Source organism: Bidens hawaiensis, unplaced genomic scaffold (assembly GCF_021521415.1).
Source record: "Bidens hawaiensis isolate Kalapana, Puna unplaced genomic scaffold, B.hawaiensis_p1.1 tig00006773_1, whole genome shotgun sequence".
Classification (NCBI taxonomy): Eukaryota; Viridiplantae; Streptophyta; class Magnoliopsida; order Asterales; family Asteraceae; genus Bidens; species Bidens hawaiensis.
This window is the reverse complement of record NW_027491462.1, coordinates 17,283-33,201: the sequence shown is the minus strand read 5'-3', so window position 1 is coordinate 33,201 and position 15,919 is coordinate 17,283. Positions and strand designations below refer to the sequence as shown.

The 15,919-nt window shown below is 35.5% G+C and overlaps 1 pseudogene; it reads left to right on the top strand.

Annotated features, from left to right (window-relative positions):
• The first annotated feature begins 13,397 nt into the window (after positions 1-13,397).
• On the top strand, positions 13,398-13,973 carry LOC143633512 (protein LATERAL ORGAN BOUNDARIES pseudogene; annotated as a pseudogene).
• Positions 13,974-15,919: the final 1,946 nt, after the last annotated feature.

The following is a 15,919-nucleotide window of genomic DNA, read 5'->3' as shown; positions in this document are numbered from 1 at the left end:
AACTAAGGCCATAATATTAATATATTGGATTATATTAAACGTATATCACTTATAGATGCCCCCTTGGGATATCTGGGTCATAACCAGACCCATTTGGTTAATCGTTCAATCGTTACGTAATAAGCGTTTACTTGCTTAATCGGTAAATACGTACTGAGTTGTACCTTGTTTTGGCTCAAATGTCGCAATATAGAGCCTAAGAATGTTGAACAAGCTTTAAAAGACAATAGTTGGGTGAAAGCAATGCATGAAGAATTAGCACAATTTAGAGATCTACAAGTATAGGAACTAGTTAGTAAACCAAGAGGAAAGTGTGCAATTAGTATTCAGTGGGTATTTAGGAACAAAAGTGATGAAAGAGGCATTGTTATTAAGAATAAGGCAAGACTAGTTGCTCTAGGATGTCTACAAAAAGAGGGAATTGATTATTTGCACCAGTGGCTAGATTGGAATCCATTAAGATTTTCTTGCATATGCATCTTCTAAGAATATCAAAGTATATCAGTTGAATGTCAAATCTGCATTTCTCAATGAAAGAATAGATGAGGATGTGTATGTTACTCAACCACCAGGCTTTGAAGATCCTGATTATCCAGACAAAGTTTAATTTAGGCAAAGCTCTTTATGGATTACATCAAGCTCCAAGATCAAGCTTGGTATGATGAGTTGTCAAACCACCTACTTGACAATGGTTTTTGTAGAGGAACTATTGACAATAGGGCTGTGTAACGGTTCGAAACCACGATAACTGAACCGAAACTGAAAATGGCTAAAAAATATAATTATAACCTATCATGGTAAACTAGTTCGGCTCCAGAACCGATAAAGTCAGTTTTCACTAATTGGTTTCATGCAAGAACGGGTTTGGTCATTTATTTGTCAAATGGGTTGTGCGAACTTTGCAAATTGCAAAACAAGTTTAAAAAATTGTATATCTTATTTCATAAAAATATTAATTTAGATTACTACATGAAATATCCCGATTAAAGGCTAATAGTTGATCTTAAGTAAGTCATTAGTGGTAATAAATTAAAGGAAGATCACGTCATTATATATTACATTACCTTGAAAGCTTAAAACAAACTGATCTTGGCTTCTAGGTATTGAATGTAAATAATAAAGATTTGGCTAATATATTACCCTATAAAACATGGGGATTGGTAACTTTATTTAAAAAGTTTTCAAAATTCCAGTTCTTCGATTCCATGTCTAGAACCACCGGTTATACCCGGAACCAAACCGGGAACCATTTAATGCAAATATTGAGAACCGAGAACCGTAAGGTAACACATGTTAGCGGTTCTGAGGCACCGGTTCGGTTGCGGTTCCTCAGTTATGGCGGTTCTAAACCATTTCTTGCTCACCCCAAATTGATAAGACCTTATTTTACAAGAGGAAGGGTAGAAATTTGCTTATCCTTCAAGTCTATGTAGATTACACCATTTTTGGTTCAACTGATGAACAAATGTGTAAGGAATTTGAAGATGTGATGAGCAAAGTATTGTATGAGCTCTATGGGAGAGATGAACTTCTTTCTTGGAATGCAAGTACAACATATATGTGAATGAAATTATCTCCAAGTTCAAATATGAATATGTGAAGACTGTTACTACCCCAATGGGCACACATAAAAAAATGGTAGCTGATGAAAAGGGGGAGTCAATGGATCAACATGAGTATAGGGAAAATATTGGATCATTGATGAATTTGACTGTATCTAGACTTGGCATCATGTTTGTAGTTTTGTTTATGCAAAGATTCCAAGCCAATCCCAAAGTCTCTCACATGTTAGCTGCAAAGAGAATATTTAGATATTTGAAGGGTAACCTTGACTTGGGTATTTGGTATCCAAAGAACAATTCATTTGTTTTTTGTGCATTCACAGATAGTGATTATCATGGGTGCAATTTAAGCTGAAAATCAACCACAGGTGGATGTCAATTTCTCGGGAACAGACTTGTATCCTGGCATGGCAAGAAGCAGACAACAGCGTCAATTTCTACTGCATAAGTTGAGTATATTGTTGCATCTGCTTGCTGTGTATAGATTCTATGGATTCAAAATCAGATGCTGGATTATGGTCTGAATTTCCTACACACTTCTATTTTCATTGATAATACTGCTTCTATGTTTATTATGAAAAGTGCATCATTCTAGGACTAAGCATATTGAGATTAGGCAACATTTCATTAGAGATTGCAATGATAAGGGCTTAATAGAGATGAAAAAAGTTGAGACTAGTGAGAATCTTGCTGATTTATTCACCAAGGCTCTAGACAAAACGGATTCAATGACTTATTTAGAGCCTTAGGAATGATTAATTCTGATGAAGTGTAATTGATTATATGTGCTTGTATGCTTATTGCTTTATCTTTTCTTGTGTGCATTATGTACGACTATGTGTTAATGTGTATAGGCTTTGCTTATTAGAAAATTCAAAAGATTTTCATTTTATTTTGAGTCTTTTATGAAATCCAAAAATAGTTTTTGTTTTATTTGAGTCTGTTTATAGTCTATTCAGAAAAACAAAACAAAATTTTGAAATATGTTAAAACGTTTTGATCGAAAAGCAAAAACTTTTGGTGAATTCAAAATGAGATGTGATAAGATTATTTAGTTGAAAGCATTGAAGAAGCAATTAAAATGTTTTAAGAGGAAATGTGATCCAACCTAAAATGGAAAATGATAGTGCATTGACTATCTACACCTAACATATGGAGTTAATAGGATAAAAGAAATGTAAATTCAGTCATTAATATGTTTGGTAGCTTTCTATGATGTGTAAAAACTAAGGTGATATAAACATAATGAGTTGCTATGTTTAATGTGGATTTACATTTTTAAGAAGTATGCATGTTCCTACATACATCTATTCAAATGATAAGCAGAAAGACAATTATCCAGTTATATACAAGCCTGCTAGTATTTGGTCAACCAAAATTAAAAATTTTAAGAATTGACAGTAAGCAAAAATGCTTCAAAGTTTAAAAAATCAACCAAAAATTGATATAAGATACAAACTTATGGGGTTAAAGTTAGAACAACGCAAGGTGGGGCTATAAGTCTGGTATGCAATAAGTCTTAAACACCTTATATAAAAGACATGTAAGACCAAACTACGTGGCATGTAAGTCCATTGTTCAACCTTAATGTTTGAAATTACAAAAATATCCAAAGTTTATTTAAAATGTTTCTGTCATTAAAATGTTTTGGTCAAGCATTAGGAGGTGGAAGTCAAGTTGTGGTGATCTGGAGAACACTAAATAAGCCTTAAGAAGAGATATGAGGCATTATAAGTCTGATTAGTGGGTACATTTATTTCTTATGCATTAATTGAATCTTAATCATATTACTGATGTATTGAAATTCATGCTAAGTTAAGAAATAGCAACTGTTAACCTGACTTATGTGTTGAAATAATGTTGAGAATGAAATAGCTAGAAGCTATGATAGCTTGATTAAGTTGACAAGGGAAGAAATTAAAAGAATGCATGCTAAAGATCTTGAATTGGAGGAGCAAGTAAAGAAAATAATGGGTAAGACATACAACACTGCTGAGGAAATTCAAGAATATGTTGACAAAGCAACACAAAGATCTGGATATACTTCAAGATTACCTGTTCTATGAAGACTTAGCAAAGTACTTGTTCTATGATTCTAAAACTGGTGAATATAGACTACAATGAAAAGTGGAAAGGTGACGACTATAAAGTACAAAGATGATTTAAGAGATTTTACTATTGAGCAACTCTCAAAACTGGCCAAATTGACATTGTATTACTATCAACAAAGAAATAGATTGGCAAGGGCACAACACAATGATCTGTCTAAGTATATGAAAGAACAGTTTAGAAATTGATTCCCTTTGTTTAAAAGGAAGAGAAGATTGGAGCCAACAAAAACTGAAAAGAAAATAAGAAAGATGAGGGCTTGAGAATTGGTCTTCTAAGATTCATCCAAGCAAACCTAAATGGATTATCAGAGAAGCTATTAGTATGAAAAAGAAAATGCTGAGACCAAATGCAAAAGTAAAGAAGAATGGAAGAATCACTGATCTCATATATGAAGAAACAATAAGAAGCTTCATTCTAATGAACTCAATTGGACAACTTTTGGGTGTAATTCATCATGACTCTGAACTGTAGTAATTGCACATGGCTGATCTATGGGACATTGCTGAGTGGGACTTGCCTGAAGAACATCAGTTTTATGCTAAGCTCAGCATGTTTCAACAAAGAGCAGCTGTAGTCGGAGAGGATAAGATTGATAAAATGAATCATGAATTTGCAAGAAGAAATGCAAGAGACAATAGTTGAAGACTATCTTTTAGTTTCTTGTAATTTTGTTCTTATGTATTTTCTGATTTTTTATTTGATATGTAATGCCTTTGTTGGCGAAATTAAACTTGTAATAATTTCCTTCTAAGTAATGTAATTTTACTGGTTTCATGGATTTGATGTGTATTTTTGTTAAGTGTAAGTAATCCAGGTATGTTTTTGTGCATTTAAGCTTGTTTCAATATAGGGTAGATTGTTCGGTCTATGGAAAGATTGAAATCTTCTCAAACTCCCCAGATTTGTCTAAGTATGAAACTCGAGCAAGCTCAAGCACTCCGAGCGAGGTTTTTTTTCGCGAGCAAGATATCCTATCCGAGCAGGATAATCTTCAAGAAATCTACTAAGTGTTAGTTTCGAACAAACTAAACCTCGTCGAGCAAGGTTAGTTCTTCTTTCAAGCATGGCTTACTACCGAGCAAACCCTTGATTATATTTAGCTTAAACTGAGTTCACGAGCAACTTCGTGGGTCGAGCAAGGTATTTAACAATGAAGAATCTCAAGTATACTAGTAGGGACTTTATGGAAATTTATCTAAGTGTTACTCCCAGCATGATTTGGCCTCGAGCATCTCTACAGTACCTGAGTATACTTAGAATGTTCAAATAAAAACTAAGTATAGGCTGAAGAGATTCGAGCAAGAACTTGTTTGCTTGTAGGATCTTTCTTAGCAAAGTTTGGAATGGTCATGAAAATGAAGCTTGCTTGAGAAGAAAATTTTCACTGGAAAATATTCTAAGTATAAGTCTGCTCGAAGTAATGTTCTAAGCACACTCAAGGATTACAAGGTCTTAGGAGCCCTACTCGAAAAAGAAAATGTCTGCTCGAATACCTATTTTACACTTAAATATTTTTTAGAATGTTTTGTAATGATCATGGTTTCTTGAAGGAATGTTAGGTTGCCTATAAATAGAATGATTATATCACATTGTGGAGGGGCCTCTTTGACACCTGATTATTGCTGACAGTCGCACTTGACATTTATATCTTTTAAAACCCTAAGTTTTCGTGTATCTTGCTGAACATTAATGATAATGGAAATCTTTTGAGTTTGATTTGTTTTTGTTCTTCAGTTACTTACTATGTTTAGTAACTTACTGTTTGTGGGTGATTGTGTCGGCCACATTCTAGGGGTCTTCATAATTGTGTTTCATGTGTTCTTGTTTGATATTGCTACTGTTATTATGATATCCGATCCTGACATAACATTTCCTTTCATATTTCCCCCATATCCAAGTTCCCTTCAAATTAATGATAATGGAACTCTTTTGAGTTTGGTTTGTTTTTGTTCTTCAGTTACTTACTATATCTAGTAACTTACTGTTTGTAAATGATTGCGCCGGCCACATTCTAGGGCTCTTCATAATTGTGTTTCATGTGTTCTTGTCTGATATTGTTATTGTTATCACGAAATCCGATCCTGACATAACATTTCCTTTCATATTTTCCCATGTCCAAGTTCCCTTCAAATTTCTTCACCAAGACATCCCAAAGTGCCTTTGTAGTAATACATTCTCTTATGCTTTATGTGATTTTAGTGGACAAGCATATACTGAGATAGCCATATGCCTTTTCATCTATATATAAGCATAATTTGTTTATCAGCTTTAGTGAGACTTTCAGGAGGAACATCGACTGGTCTATCAGGAGTCATTGTTTTTGGTCTATGAGGTCCATTTTCAATTACTTTTATCATTGCAAAGTTATCTGTTCTTTTAAAATTTTTGAACCTCCACTTTCATTCATCAAAGTTGCTATCGAAATTTAAGAGTCTAGATGGTTTATTAGCGATTTCGGCTTCATTTTCAAGGATCAAGTAGCTCTTCAATAATTCTGGATTGTAAGACATCTTTTTAAATTTATCAGAAAAACACCGAGTCAAAACAGTCTAGAAAGCAGCAAAAATATCTGAGAAATTCGAAGTCTTGGAAATCGCAATCGCAAATGAAAAGTAATGCAAGAGCGATTGGTAATAGTAATGGGAATGCAATTATTTCAAGGTATGCGAGTATGATTGGTTCAAGGGATGCGAAAGCGATTAAGGTAAGGTATGCGAATGTAATTCGGTTCCAAAGGCGAATTGGATCCAGGTGCGATTGGGATCTCAAATGCGATGCGATTGTGATTGACACATATATGCGAATGCGATTTTTGTTTCAAATGCGATTGCGATTTAGTCCGCAATATGATTGTGTTTTGGTATCTGGAAAAACAAAATCGTGAAACACACTGTTTTGTACGGAATCTTCAAAAACACCCTTTTTACCATATATGAAGCCTTAAACAACCCAAGTAACCAGTGAAACACTTGAACATACTTGTCAAACACAAAAACAAGACCAAAATCCAAGGTTGTGACTCAAGAACCTCAACTAATATATCCAAAAGCTCCGTTACAAATTATAGGTCCCTAGATGGATCTTACAACATGTTCTTGAATCGATATTGGTTGTAAACTTAACGGGAATCATTTGCAACTAACCAAGATCTTGGATCTTGTGTGTTTGAGTTATTTTCTATTTAAGGAAAGTTTAAGAGGATAATATATATATATATATATATATATATATATATATATATATATATATATATATATATATATATATATATATATATGGTAAGGTTAAAATGAAAACCCATTTGAGTTGTGAAAACCCGCGAAAACCCTATGTAACATCGTTTTTTTTTTGTTACATGTAATATATATATATGTTGTAACATTTAATACAAAATATCGAATGTAAGGCCCCGAACCCGGTGCCCTACTTTAGCGTCGGATTTACTCATAAACACAGTTCTTACAAATCAGAGTTTATTAAAACCTTTCGCGGAATATAAAACGTCAATCATTTGTCACAAAACATTAAATCTTTTCTTTGATACCATAACACAAAACTTTATATTTAAAACATCTTTACTTCTTTCTTCAGATGCCAGCCGTTCAATCCATGCCGTGTGTCATCCTCATGCTAACTCTGTAATCAGCTCACCTGCGTGCATACTAAAAGTCAGCTACGCTGAGTGAGTTCTAGTTAATCAAGCAACTTATCATACAGCCACTTCATACAATATTTACGTATCCGAAGACACATAGTCCACTGTCTAACATGCCACTGTTTAACCACTTAACTACCCCTATAGCTTAACCTCTTAATTACCCCTACCGCTTAGCCACTTGTGCCACTTTATGCCACTTATGCCACTTATGCCACTTTATGCCACTTTGCCACTTGTGCCACTTATGCCACTTGTGCCACTTTAATAACGTATAACGTTATGCCACTTTAATAACGAAAGCACGTATAGGCTTACCCTACCACGTACTGTCGTTATGCCCCTAACACTCTTACTAAACTTGCCACTTCTAACACGTTCTACCTCTACTTGTCTACAACACACTTCCTAGCATTTACATAATAAGCATGTCACATTAACAATCATACACACATAATAACGAGATATTATAAGGGTCTGGTCCCTAACATCACAGATATTATAAGGGTCTGGTCCCTAGTTTTCGAATATTAGAAGGGTTCGATTCCCTCTTCATTACTATACAACCATACATCATACCTCGAGTATTATTAGGGCTCGGTACCCTTTTCCTAACCATACAACCATACGTTATCATTTCTTTCTTTTATCATCTCTATCGTGTTCATACACATAAACATACATAACATACTTACCTTATTCTTAGCGCTGCAAACTGACAGCACGTGCAATATCCGAAGATCGTTCACGCACCATCAAGCAATCATTCATACATAACATTCCTACCTTATACATAGCTTTACAACCTGACAGCACGTGCAATATCCGTAGGTCGTTCACGTACCATCAAGCAATCATTCATACAGTTCACATTATCCATATAAGGCATACACTTATCTCTTAGGATAAGTGTATTAACTATCACATTGAGTATGCACACAGCCCCGAAAACATAACACATAAGTGGGGCTAGAAACTCACCTGGATCCTGTTACGCTCGCCGTTGATCGTAATGCCTTTCTTTAACTGGGCTCGGCTAACTGTATAATATTTACACATATCAATTAACTACTACTACTCGTTTTGTATTTCTATCTATAAATGACCCACAATGAACGGGGGTCCGGGGGCAGCGCCCCTGGCAGCGGGGTTCTAGGGGCGGCAGCCCCTAGCGGGGTCCAAGGGGCAGAGCCCCTGGCTGGGGTTAAGCTGCCAGGTCAGCTTGGAAAAATTTTATTTACATTAACTGTCTTAACACATTTTCCATTAGGTTTTTAATTTATTTTCTAAACGAACTTCACTTCAGGCGAAGTTAAACCTTAGGCGAACTTGGCTTCAGGCGAAGTTAATCCTCAGGCGAAGTTAAACCTCAGGCGAACTTAGCTTTTAGGCGAAGTTATCCTTAGGCGAACTTGGCTTCAGGCGAAGTTATCCTCAGGCGAACTTGGCTTTTAGGCGAAGTTATCCTCAGGCGAACTTGGCTTTTAGGCGAAGTTATCCTTAGGCGAACTTGGCTTCAGGCGAAGTTATCCTCAGGCGAACTTGGCTTTTAGGCGAAGTTATCCTCAGGCGAACTTGGCTTTTAGGCGAAGTTATCCTCAGGCGAACTTGGCTTTTAGGCGAAGTTACGCTTGAAGGCGAAGTTACGCTTGAAGGCGAAGTTCATCAGGCGAACTTAATCTTGCAGGCGAAGTTATCGCGCTGCAGATCTGTTTTGCCCATAACTCCTTCGTTTCTTAGCCAAATAACTCGATTTTGGTACCCACGGAATCGTATGATCAGCGCCTACAAACCCCAACCATCAAATCGGCCTAAAATCGACGTTTTAGGGGTCCGATTTGGGCAGTAAGGTTTCGGGTCCGGTTAACCCGTCAAATCCTAACCATTTTCAGTAAAATTAGCTTTGCGGGATTAGTTCTTACCTTACCAACTCAGATCTATCAACAAATCTCGGGTCTCGGCTTCGAATCTTGATCGGTTAGAATGTGTGTGTTTTGAGTGTGTATGGAGTGTGTGTTGGGGAGTTGGTGAGAAATGAAGATATTTTGGGATTTTGGGGGTATTTATATCCCTGAAATCCCATTCTCATTTAACCCATCTCAATTAACCCAAGTCCACAACCCGCATCCATTACCCAACACTAGCCCGACCCATACCAACTCCTATTATATTATTTATTTCCCGATAACCCGAGTAAACTTTCCATCTATTAATAAGTAATATAACTAATATTACCTTAGAAATTTCGGGATGTTACATCGAAACATCAAAAAAAATGTTTTGCTATTTTTTAACATTTTTTACTAATTTTTATATATGTTTTCAGGAGAGAGAAAAAGTTATATTTATATTTACATTTTTTATTCACTTTAATTGTGAACCACAAGATTTAAATATTAATTAAAAACATGTGGTTGAGAATGGGTTTCTAGAGTTTCACAACTCAAGTGGGTTTTCATTTTATACTTAGCCTATATATATATACATATATATATATATATATATAGAGAGAGAGAGAGAGAGAGTAGGTTTTATCTAAAGATTGATGTATGCATGGTCATACCTCCACTATTTACAGTGGAGGGTATGTCATGCAACCTTTCTATTATTTCGACTCAATGGGCTTTGTTTACAAGGTCTCGGCCCGAAACATACATAGAAAATAAAATACAAGAAAACATAAAATATGCTAGCAAATACAAAAGATTTAATCATATAAAATGGGCTCTACAGATGATGAGTCTCAGGATTTTTAAAGAGACCTTAAGCAAATCCCACGTACTGATTGCGGTGGTGAGGAAAATCTCATCGGATACAAAGAGTCTATAAGGGAAATGATTGCATCCTCCTTGGCAAATTCCACATTAACCATTGGCATGAGAGATGTTGGGTTCTTAAACCGGATCTCTTTTACTACCACCGGGTTTTGGATTCAATGTTGTGGATGGTAGGAGACCTCTACATGAGAACATCTGTCTTGTGTATAGTCAATGTGAGATTTGTGTAATATGTTGGATGTTTGGTGGTAACTGATCGAGTATTGTGCCACCAACTATAATATGTTTTAGGGAAGTCCTGACTCTTGAGTATGGGACTCTGGGTTGCATTTTGCAAGATAAACTGGCATTAATGTGCTAATCACGATGTTTAGTAGATCAGTGTTAATTATCATACAAATTACAATAGCAAGATTAATTAACCCATAAAGAAGCTTAGCTAGATACATCTATTGCCTGATGAATAAAAGGAATTGCATTTGAAAGAACCAAAAAAGAAGTAACTTTCTTCCATTACATCTGTACCGAAGTGTGCAGCTTTAACTCTAATCAGAATAGCTTTATTACTCTAGTTGTAAGAAATCATTGTTCCTTCAAATATATATTATAATAATTACATGACCGGTGGCTATATATATAATATGTGTGTGTGAAATAAAACACTGATTTTAAAACGAAAATTTAAATTACAAAAAGTTGCTAATTGTTGTCTGGGCATGGGAAGAGCAACCCAATGGGTACAGAGTAGGAGTCAGCTGCAGGAAAAAGAATTTGGTACTTCCCTACATATATAGCCACGGGTCTTGTAATTATTATAATATCAGCATTATATTTTAGATTGCGTGCCATATTGCATCACCACTAGTGTTTAGGAATTTGATGTCACATGTTCGAATCTTAATCATGTGTGATATTTCTAGATTTAAGCCTTCTAGATTTAAGCCTTCGTGAAACACCACTGCCTAGATTAAGCCTCACGACATCAAACCTATCAAAGAGTTTTCCGGAGACTTAGTGAAGAGGTAGGTCCCAGCAGAGCCCAGTTGGACCCGCAAGACTCACCTTGAAGAGGGACGTCTGCGCAAGGACCAACTGGTTCCGCAGGACCAACCATGCTCAGAGAAGACCTTACGCGCAGTACGCCAGCTGTTCCCGCAGGAAAAGCCTCCCAATGGTGAAGTGCCCCGCTTGTTCCCGCAGTTGCGGATACAAGCCATCAGGGAAGGCTACCCGCACTAATAGCAAGGCTACACGCACAAGGCACTAAATAATTCAGTAATGTCACCTGAATGAATGAGCAAGGCGGGAATACTCCCGCCCAAATGAGCCAGTCCGTACGCTTCTGGAAGATCTTTTGTACTATACCTGCCAAGGTATGGACAAAATAGACAAGATCTGACCAAAGCAGCCCATGAACCAATCACAGGGTGACAGCTCACCGACAACAGTACGAGGAGCACGCTCTAGTACAAAATGTCACTATCAGCCGCTGCCTACTCACCAACCCTTGTCGTGGCACGTACATAGCCTGCAGTTGGTGGAAAATGAATAGTACACAGCCGGCGGAAAAGGAATAGTACACAGCCGGCGGAAAAGGAATAGTACACAGCAGGCCATGTCACTATCAGCCGCTGCCTACCCACCAACTACCAGCATGGCACGTGCGTGGCCCACAGTTGGTGGAAAAGGAATATTATACAGCTGGCTGTACCTGCTTGGAAACCTACCTTCGGCTATAAATACTCCAACACCTTGGAACGGTATCATTATCTTGTATCTTCACTAGCTATTTCTCTTAATATACACTTATATTCAGAGCAATCTAGTCTGATTCTCATGCCGGAGGGTGGTCACAAGGAGGAACCCCCCCCCCCTTCTCAGTGACGAGCTCACGGTGTCTGTTTTGCAGGTCATCTGAAGAATAACCATCTTCGCCGGAACTAACCCTCGTGGGAAACATCTATTTAACCCCCATATTATCCGTAATCTACCCGGGGTCAATTAGTGTTCCTTCACTTAGTGTTTTTAGTTCAAAAAGAAATAAATGATTGCCTTCACAATTCAAATGTCTTGAAACATAAAGCTTTTATATCTTAGATTCATTACTTTTGTCCTTTTGTCTTCGTTACCTCCTATCCACTAAAATACCCTTTGTTTCCCCTCATCTCTCTCTCCTCTTTAACCTTTTGCTAGCTACAGAAACTACTTATCAACTTGCAGGCCCCCCCCCCCAAAATAATAATAATAAAATTAGGGTTTCCAGCATGTTTCTTTGTTGAGGTTGAGATTTCAAACGTTATCTTTTGAGTTTTTTATTTGCTATTTTTTTTTATCTTGAACTGCAGGCAGACACACTGGTTGATCAATCATCCAATAGCCAAGAAGAAAAAAAGGTGATTGCCCTTTTTAATTAATCTTAAGATGAAAGAGAAATAGTTAGCCACTAAATACATAAACATGTAATCACACGAAGCTCCTTTTCTTCTTTTTCTTTTAGGGCAGATCTCTTTTTCTGTCTTGTCTCTACTTGTAAAGTTCGGATGTGTCTGTGATCTGCTAGGGTTTTTGTTCCTTTAATTCTGTGAAAATATGTGCTCATGTCATGTTATTACTTTCCCAATGAAACATATTAATAAAGAATTTGAGAATATATGCTCATGTCAAATAACTAGCTAAAATTCTAATTTTATAAACTAATATATGTGGATTTGATCAAGTTTATAATTATGCATGCGTGTATATGTAAAAAGATTGACGAGAGAGAGTAATAGAGAGAGAGAGAGAGAGGGGGGGGGGGAGATCAGGGTTTCGGATTAGAGAATTTCTGAAAAACTGTTGTATACAACTTGGATTCATCAGATCTATGTCTCCTACAAGCAAACATATCCTGCAAGCTATCCAATATATTAATTATTCAAATTGACAATTGTATGCATGTGTAGACACACACACACAACACACTATTGATAAAGGACAGTCTTCATTGAGCATTTAATGGCAATCTTAAGATGTTTCTGTGTCTACATGAAAGCAAACTCAGAATAGAAATCCAACTTAATAATATGGCAACATTGATACACTAAAGAGTCTACTTTTGATAGCAAAAACTGTATATAGTATGTCACATATTCAAGATCGACATAAGGGGTAATAAGTTATATTACTTCTAGTTTTTCTTGCAACGTACTCTTGAAATGCAAAATTAGCCATGTGAAATTCAAGAATTTGCATGCAGGATATATTCTTTAACTAATAGATATAATGTTGATTGCAGTTTAAACAAAAAGGAGAATGTCTTCATCAAGCTCTTACAACTCTCCATGTGCTGCCTGCAAATTCTTGAGGAGAAAATGCATGCCTAATTGCATCTTTGCACCCTACTTCCCTCCGGAGGAGCCGCAGAAATTCGCAAACGTCCACAAAATCTTCGGTGCCAGCAATGTCACTAAGCTTCTCAATGATCTCCTGCCTCACCAGAGAGAAGATGCAGTCAATTCTCTCGCATATGAAGCCGAGGCTCGCGTTAGGGATCCTGTTTACGGGTGTGTTGGAGCCATTTCATTCCTTCAAAGACAGGTTGATCTGCTTCACAAGGAGCTTGATGCCACAAATGCTGAGTTGATTCGATATGCATGCAATGAGATTCATACAGGGTTTCCTTTGGGGCCAGCTCATTCGAGTTCAATTCAGCCGATTACTCCACCTCAGAGAGCCAATGATCATTACCCTACTAGGAGGATGGGAAACACTACTGATGGCGGTGGTGGTGGTTTCTACCAAGCACCGCATTCTTTTACTTACCCTTATGCTGATTATCATCAGTGGAATCCATCTGGTTCAGGTGGGAATTTGGGTGGTAAGATATGAATTTCTTTCGGTGTCTATGAAGGCCACATGTAAGTTTTTATAAGACCATCTGATGGTTATATTAGAACTAATATATGTTTGGCACAGTGGTTTAGTGGCTAAGCTATATATAATACAAAATTGGCTGGCTGGTGTATTGCACGCACTAATGTGTACCGTATATTTCTCAACATAAAACTGGTTATGAAAAACCAAGTGCGTGCATATATTTATATAATTACATAATATATTACATAATTACGTGTATATATTAATGCTGTTTGTGTTCTAAAGCTTGAAGAATATTGATATGTTTGTTTTAATGCAAGCAGCTTTCAGCTTATACAGTTGGTTTCTTGGTTTCATGACTTCATCATTACTAAAGTCGTCTTCTTTTTTTTTTATGATTGAAATTTTAACCTTTCTGTTAACGGTTAAACACTTCAACGGTGTCAAAATAATTATCCGCAAAGAATAAACACGTAATAATAGCTGATAACTGCAATTAATTAATGTTTTAGCTCGTTAAAAGTCAAATTTTACTATATATTGAAATGTACATATGATTCAGTTTTTACCTTTCTATACAGTGTTATTTTGGGTGAATCAGATATATATCATGTCCATAATCTGAGGTGAACATATATATTAGTTGTTTTTTTAATTAACGGGCATGGAAAGGAGAATAATTTTGGAATTATGAAATGAATATCTGATTAAGAAGTCACGCCTATAACAAAAACTCAGGGATATCCAATATATATATATATATATATATATATATATATATAAACGAAGACCCTAAAATCCTACGTGTCGCGATATGGTCGTTTCTCCCCCCCCCCCCCTCCCCCCTTTTTAAGGAAGCCACCAGATTGCTTGATTTTTAAATGGAGGCCTCTCATTGATTTAACCCAAATTCATGGGTATGGGTCTTACCAAAATCAGATAGCTCTTAAACGGGTTATAACATCTCATTAAATTAAAAATTAATCTTACCAATTATTTGGTATGAAAATCCTATAAAATAAGGATATACTAAAATTTAATATCCAATTTAAAAAGAAAAATATATTACTTATAATTAATAAACAATTTTATAATAAAAAACATAAGCGGGTCATGGGTCACCAAATCCAAATAGCTTTTAAACGGGTTATAACATATCATTTTTTTTATGAAACCCTTTCATCATCAAACCCTAAGTATATTATTAACTTTCTTACAATAAAGAAATTTAAAATCCAAAAAATAAATATTAAAAAATGTAAAACAGCCATTTTCTCAAGCCATCAGATTGCTTTATTTGTAAATGAATGCTTCTCACGCATTTGACTCAAATTCACGGGTAAAGGTCTCACCAAACCCATATAGCTCTTAAACGGGTTATAACATCTCATTATATTAAAAATTAATCTAATCAAATATTTGATATAAAAATCCTATAAAATAGGCTTATACTAAAAATCAATATCCTATTTTATTTAAAAAAAGATATTATTTATAATTAAAAAACAACTTTATAATAAAGAAAATAAACGGGTAATGGGTATCACCAAACCCAAATAGCTTTTAAACCGGATTATAACATATCATTTATTTGTGAAACCATTTCATCATCAAAACTCAAGTATATTAATTATTAACTTTCTTACAATAAATAAAATTAAAATCTAAATATACATATATAAATATTAAAAACGAATAATGTAAAACAACCCCCGTATTACGGGGGATAAAATCTAGTATATATATATATATAGGGTAAGGATCCTAAGAGAACTATTGGCAAATTGAGAACTTTAAGAACCATTTTGGACCACTAAAAAAACCTCTAAAAATTATAAAACAAAAATTTTAAAAAAGTAAAAAAACTAAAATTCTTATATTTCATTCCGGTTTCATTTAAAAAAACGAAATTTTTTTTCTTTTTAATTCGTATCATACCTATACACATATGTATACTT